Below are 6,194 nucleotides of genomic sequence, written 5' to 3'. Positions count from 1 at the left end.
CTGCAGTCATCTGGGTTCCAAAAATATTAAATCAAAAATTCCCCAGAATTAAATTTAAAAGTTTTAAATACATTTTATAACAGTATGTTATTATAATCATTTTTTTACTGCAGTACTGGAGATGGAATCCAGGGGCACTTAACCACTGAGCTACATCCCCAGCCCTTTTATTTATTTATTTATTTATTTATTTATTTATTTTAAAATATTTTTTAGTTGTCAAGGGACCTTTATTTTATTTATTTCTATGTGGTGCTAAGACTCAAACCCAGTGCCTCACCATTGAGCCACAACCCGAGTCCCTAGCTCTTTCATTTTTTGAGTCAGAGTCTTGCTAAATTGCTTAGGGCCTAGCTAAGTTGCTGAGGCTGGCCTGGAACTTGGTATCCTTCTGCCTCAGTCTCCTGAGACACAGGGATTACAGACACATGCCACCCCACCCAGCTTAATTTCTGATTTTTAAATTACTGAACTGAAGCAGAATATTTAAATTTCTCTAAATACCTTTCTCATATATTATTTCTGCAAATGCCAAATCAGCTATTCTTCCCTTCCATCCCCTAAGTAAGAAACTGAAACAGTTGTCAATTGGTTAGTGGTAAACTAGAACTAGATCCCTGTTTTCCTGGAGACTTTTCATTTTCCTTGAAATGCAAAAGCCTTTTTCAGTTTGATGACAATTACTTTCAAGTCCCACAAATGTTGCTCTGTCAAACACAGATTTGTTTTCCTATGACGCTGTCATCACATTTGTGGTTGTTAATCCTTCTAGGTGTCATTGAAATAAGAGCTGTGTTCAGCCTATATCTTTTACAAGGCAGAGAGAGATCAATTAGAATCCTGTAAAAATGACACCAGCTCACACATCAGCTGTTTGATTTTACTTTTATAGTTTCTCTGTAGGTAAATCCAGGCTAATCCATTGCCCAACTCCCAGGAAAGAAGGATGTTTCTCTTAATTACCTGAGATGTGAGAACATGTAAACATGATCTTCCACGAGTTGAGTACCAAAGACCCAGAAGAACTCTCTCTTAAACCTCACTGTGAACTAACTTCAGGGTCCATAGCAAGAACTGGGAAGTCCCTGAAAGCCTCCCAGTCCTCTCTATCTAATTGTCTCTGATATACACATCAGTCTTCTTCTGAGAATCATTATCCTGGGAATTATGATCACTTCATTACAGAATTGGTTTCTAGACTTCATTCTATGCTGTGGACAATGAAAGCCAAGCTATATAAATGAAATTTATGAAACTAAGAAGCTGTGTGAGATAGAATGTTTGCATTAGGTTGACAGATGTCAATTCTGAGAAAGTTTGAAGAAATAAAATGATGACCATATTATGGTATTGTTTTGTGCATTGCTGCCTTAGGAAATGATGATGAAAATGTCACGGAGATCTGTTAAGGTTAAGAAAGTTAACTTAGAAAACTGTAAAAACATGGATGATTGGAGAACAACCATAAAGAAATATGTGAATTAATAGCTATTTATACTTGCAGTCTGAGGACAAAGGAGTCAATCTGTTTTCTCACTTTCCTATTATATGGGTGGTGGTGAACAAATGATTGCTTTAAAAGAATGTGCATTTGTTTTTGCTTTATTTTACTTTGAAAACTTTTAGGTTGAGACAGCTGGCTTCTCTTGTCCTTTTAACATAACAAGTGAATAATAATAATTATTCTAGAACATCCTTGTGGTCTAGCATTACCACATTGTGCTGAGCATGAAAATAAATCAGAAGTCCTTGCATGATGAATGTCACTCACTATAAACAATCTCCTCCCCTTTCTTTGATATATCCACCACTTTTCTTTGATATATCCACAAAAGTACTTCTCTTTTGTAACATTTCAGAGTCTGCCTGCTCTCATTTTACATCATCTTTCCAATTAACAACTAACATTTGCCATTGATTCTTAGAACTTTGTGAAATATAATGATGTCATCCTTTTAGGTGTTCATATTTACTAAAATTTTTAGCTTTCTAAACTGACAACCAAGTGTCTTTGTGCGATGGGTAAGCCAAGAGAGGGGTGCCCTGATTTCTTTTTAGGCTGCATCATTTCTTCCTTTTGGGTAGCATTCATCACTAGTGGATCTTGATTGGCCAGCCACCAGTTAAATCTAAGTAGTTTAAGTTAATGTGGGGAATCTTAGAGGTCAAAGAAACCCAGGATTACAAAATGGAATGGAGCCTTCATGACCAGTGATTTTAATTCACTCATGACTCAGCATGATGTTCTGCAACCAGCAAATACCATTGATTGTTCATTTCTAAATTTTTGCCCACCCCCCTCATCTAATGTTATATTTCAACTTTCAGCTTTCTTCTCTGGCCTCATTTCTCTGGAAACCATCTTATCTCTTTATTCTGTTCCCTGCACCCCTGCCTTTTTCATTAATGCTTCTTTAGAAACTGTCTGTGATTCCCAGATACTGCCCTGGAGGATGGGGGAGGGGAGTGTAAGTATCTTGACGCTTATTCTGCCTTTTTGCTCCTCTGATCTCTTTCTTCTCTAAGCTGCTCTGTCATTTCCTCTGTTTAAATCTTACCTCTTTCATCTCTTATGGTGAATTCTTTATGGCAATCCTCTTTTGTGAGCAAATAGTCATGCCATCCATTCCGTTTCTAATAAGCATTATTATATATTGGCCTTCTGGAACATACTGTAAGGCCATTGGCATTGTAGAAGTCTGGCTGCTGGGACAGTGTCCATATGTCCTCTGCCATGGGCTCACCCAGGAGGCACCAGTTATGAGCTCCCTGGGTGCTGTGATTAGGGGTTGTCTTGTCCATTGTTACATCCCTGTTAAGCCTGGCACAGAATAAGTATTCAGTGGGTACTTGCTGAATTAACCCACAACTATGAGATTCTCATTAGTTTCAGGTAAGATAATGAAACCTTTAGCCAAATAGAAAAGTTTGGGTTTATTGCATAACAATGGAAAAATCTTCACTTGACTACATAGATTCTGATTGTAGATAGTACATGCCATGGTAGCAATGCATTTTATTTACTTATAATATTTTTTTTAGTTGTCAATGGGCCTTTATTTTATTTATTTATATTCGGTGCTGAGGTTCAAACCCAGTGTGTCACACATGCTAAGCAAGTACTCTGCCACTGAGCCACAATCTCAGCCTCTTATTTTGTTTTGTTTTTGTTTTTATTTTTTTTTAGTTATAGTTGGACACAATGTCTTTATTTTATTTATTTTTATGTGGTGCTGGGGATCGAACCCAGAACCTTGCACGTGCTAGACAACCACTTTACTGCTGAGCCACAACCCCAGCCCCCTTTTATTTGTTTTTTAAATATGGAACACTTCACACATTTGCTTGTTATCCTTGCACAGGGCCCGTGTTAATCTCTGTATCATTCCAATTTTAGTATATGTGCTACCAAAACGAGCATTAACAATCCATTTTAATCAGCTGATTAAAAAGATGAAAACTTAGAAACATGCAAAAATTAAGCAAAACTCTGGTGTTAACTTGAACATTTAAATATAAAATAAGTTTGTGCATCTTTCAGTGATTTATTCTTAAATATACGATTTGGATTAAAAGTATTTTTATACAACCTCCTTGAAGGCGGAGTCTGTGTTTATAAAATGTCACATTTTCCATATTCATCATAGTATTTAGCACATAGCAGGTGCTTGCTAAGAATTTGTGAGCAGGGTCAGGGAGTAGGCTACAAACACTGATTATTTCAAGGAAGGGAATGAGTGATTATTAGATAAATAGTAAAGAAATCATTCTCTATGTATGTTAACCTCCAAGTTTATCTAGGAACCTTTGTTGTTCCAAATCTGCCTATGCGTGGAATGGAAGGGAGAATACTTTCTCCAACACATAAGATTTTCTTTAGGCTAGGGGTATGGCTTGGTGGTAGAGCACTTACCCAGCATGTGTGAGGCCCTGTGTTCTATCTTTAGCACCATTAAAAAGAATTTTTTCTTTTTGTGGAGATGTGGGGGTGGGGGTCTACCCGGGATTGAACTCAGGGGCAATCAACCACTGAGCCACATCCCCAGTCCTATTTTGTATTTTAATTAGAGACAGGGTTCTCACCAAGTTGCTTAGCATCTCACTTTTGCTGAGGCTGGCTTTGAACTCATGATCTTCCTGCCTCAGCCTTCCGGGCTGCTGAGATTACAGGCAGTGCCATCGCGCCCAGCTGAATTTTTTTCTTTTAGTACACATCATACCCAATATACATGGGGAACCTTTCTCAAGGTTTGAACCTGTTTCATTATTTGCCCCTGCAGTTCAGACTCAGAACTCAGAGTAGAGGAAGGCTGTAGTGAGCTCAGGCTGTGAGTGCTGGATGTCTGCCCTTATCTTAACAATGTCTGTATCTGATTGGGATGTATTGTTCTCAACAGAAGAAAAGTGCCTTTCCACAACTCTGCCAATTTGAAAATAAACTCCTGAAGTCTAATGTTTCAAGTAGTCAAATTATCATCCTTAAGAGGATTATATTTAAAGAAAAGAAATGAGGCTATGTTTTCAAATGTCATATTCTTCTGAAATAAATTTAAGTTAGCTTTTCAATTGCTTTTATAAAGCAACTATAAGATTTTCTTTAGGCTAGGGGTATAGCTTGGTGGCAATTCATGAGCCTGGATAGGATGGGTCATTTATCACTGATTTAATTTCCACACTGGCTAGATTCATACAGAAAAAAAAAAAATCTCTCCTTTGAGCACAGAGTCACCTACAAGCAGCTGACACAGAAACTCCTGTAGTTACTAAAAAACGGAATGAGGCAAGGAAAAATGAAGACCACAGCATAAACCCAGTACTGGGAGTTTAAAACACATCCAACTGACAGTGGATCAGTAGTGCAACTTTTATGCTGGATGTATGCAGAAAGTTTCCTTAAATTTAACTTAAACATATTCTTGTTTTTTGCAAGTTTCCTGATGAAATTTGACTCACAGTGTTCATAACTAAAAATGACAACTTGAATTCAGGTGTAGTATAGATAGAGCCACAAGTTTAATAAAATTTTACCCTTAACCCAAGTACATTGTTCCAGATTCCTCAAAGATGGTCATGTTGAAGCAAGTGATGACCTTTATGTCGTTCATGTATTCAGTCATTCTTCATATATGTATTGAGCACCTGCCAGAGGGCAGCATTATTCTAGGTGATGTTGATAGAGTGGGAAGAAAGTCATCCAAGATCCCTGCTCTTGTGAAGCAAACATTCTGACACCCAGATAGTCATTCAATCAATAAATAAGAAAAATACAGCTAGTATAGCAGCGCTATGTGGGGAATTAGAATGGAGAGTTAGCTTAGATGAAGTGACTGGGAAGAGTTCATTTCAACTTGACAGATAGGATTTTTTTTATTGGTTGTTCAAAACATTACAAAGCTCTTGACATATCATATTTCATACATTTGATTCAAGTGGGTTATGAACTCCCATTTTTACCCCGTATACAGATTGCAGAATCACATCGGTTACGTTTTTACATATTGCCATACTAGTGACTGTTGTATTCTGCTATCTTTCCTATCCTCTACTATCCCCCGTCCCCTCCCCTCCCATCTTCTCTCTCTACCCCATCTACTGTAATTCATTTCTCTCCCTTGATATTTTTTCCCTTTCCCCTCACATCCTCTTATATGTAATTTTGTATAACAATGAGGGTCTCCTTCCATTTCCATGCAATTTCCCTTCTCTCTCCCTTTCCCTCCCACCTCTCGTCCCTGTTTAATGTTAATCTTTTTCTCATACTCTTCCTCCCTGCTCTGTTTTTAGTTGCTCTCCTTATATCAAAGAAGACATTTGGCATTTGATTTTTAGGGATTGGCTAGCTTCACTTAGCATAATCTGCTCTAATGCCATCCATTTCCCTGCAAATTCCATGATTTTGTCATTTTTTAGTGCTGAGTAATACTCAATTGTGTATAAATGCCACATTTTTTTAATCCATTCATCTATTGAAGGGCATCTAAGTTGGTTCCACAGTCTAGCTATTGTGAATTGTGCTGCTATGAACACCGATGTAGCAGTATCCCTATAGTTCGATCTTTTAAGGTCTTCAGCGAATAGTCCGAGAAGGGCAATAGCTGGGTCAAATGGTGGTTCCATTCCCAGCTTTCCCAGGAAATCTCCATACTGCTTTCCAATTGGCCGCACCAATTTGCAGTCCCACCAGCAATGTACAA

General features: G+C 37.7%; 1 protein-coding gene and 1 non-coding gene across 3 annotated transcripts in view; one reads left to right on the top strand and one right to left on the bottom strand.

The window, feature by feature from the left end:
- Mypn (myopalladin) overlaps positions 1–6,194 on the top strand; it is a 121,798-nt gene that overhangs the window by 87,458 nt on the left and 28,146 nt on the right. The window lies entirely within an intron of this gene.
- On the bottom strand, positions 3,318–3,421 carry LOC125618735. The gene has a single exon (XR_007350144.1). It is a non-coding gene; the product is annotated as a U6 spliceosomal RNA (small nuclear RNA).

Source organism: Marmota marmota, unplaced genomic scaffold (assembly GCF_001458135.2).
Source record: "Marmota marmota marmota unplaced genomic scaffold, marMar, whole genome shotgun sequence".
Lineage (NCBI taxonomy): Eukaryota > Metazoa > Chordata > Mammalia > Rodentia > Sciuridae > Marmota > Marmota marmota.
The sequence above is the reverse complement of the archived record's forward strand: the minus strand, read 5'-3'. Positions and strand labels throughout refer to the sequence as shown.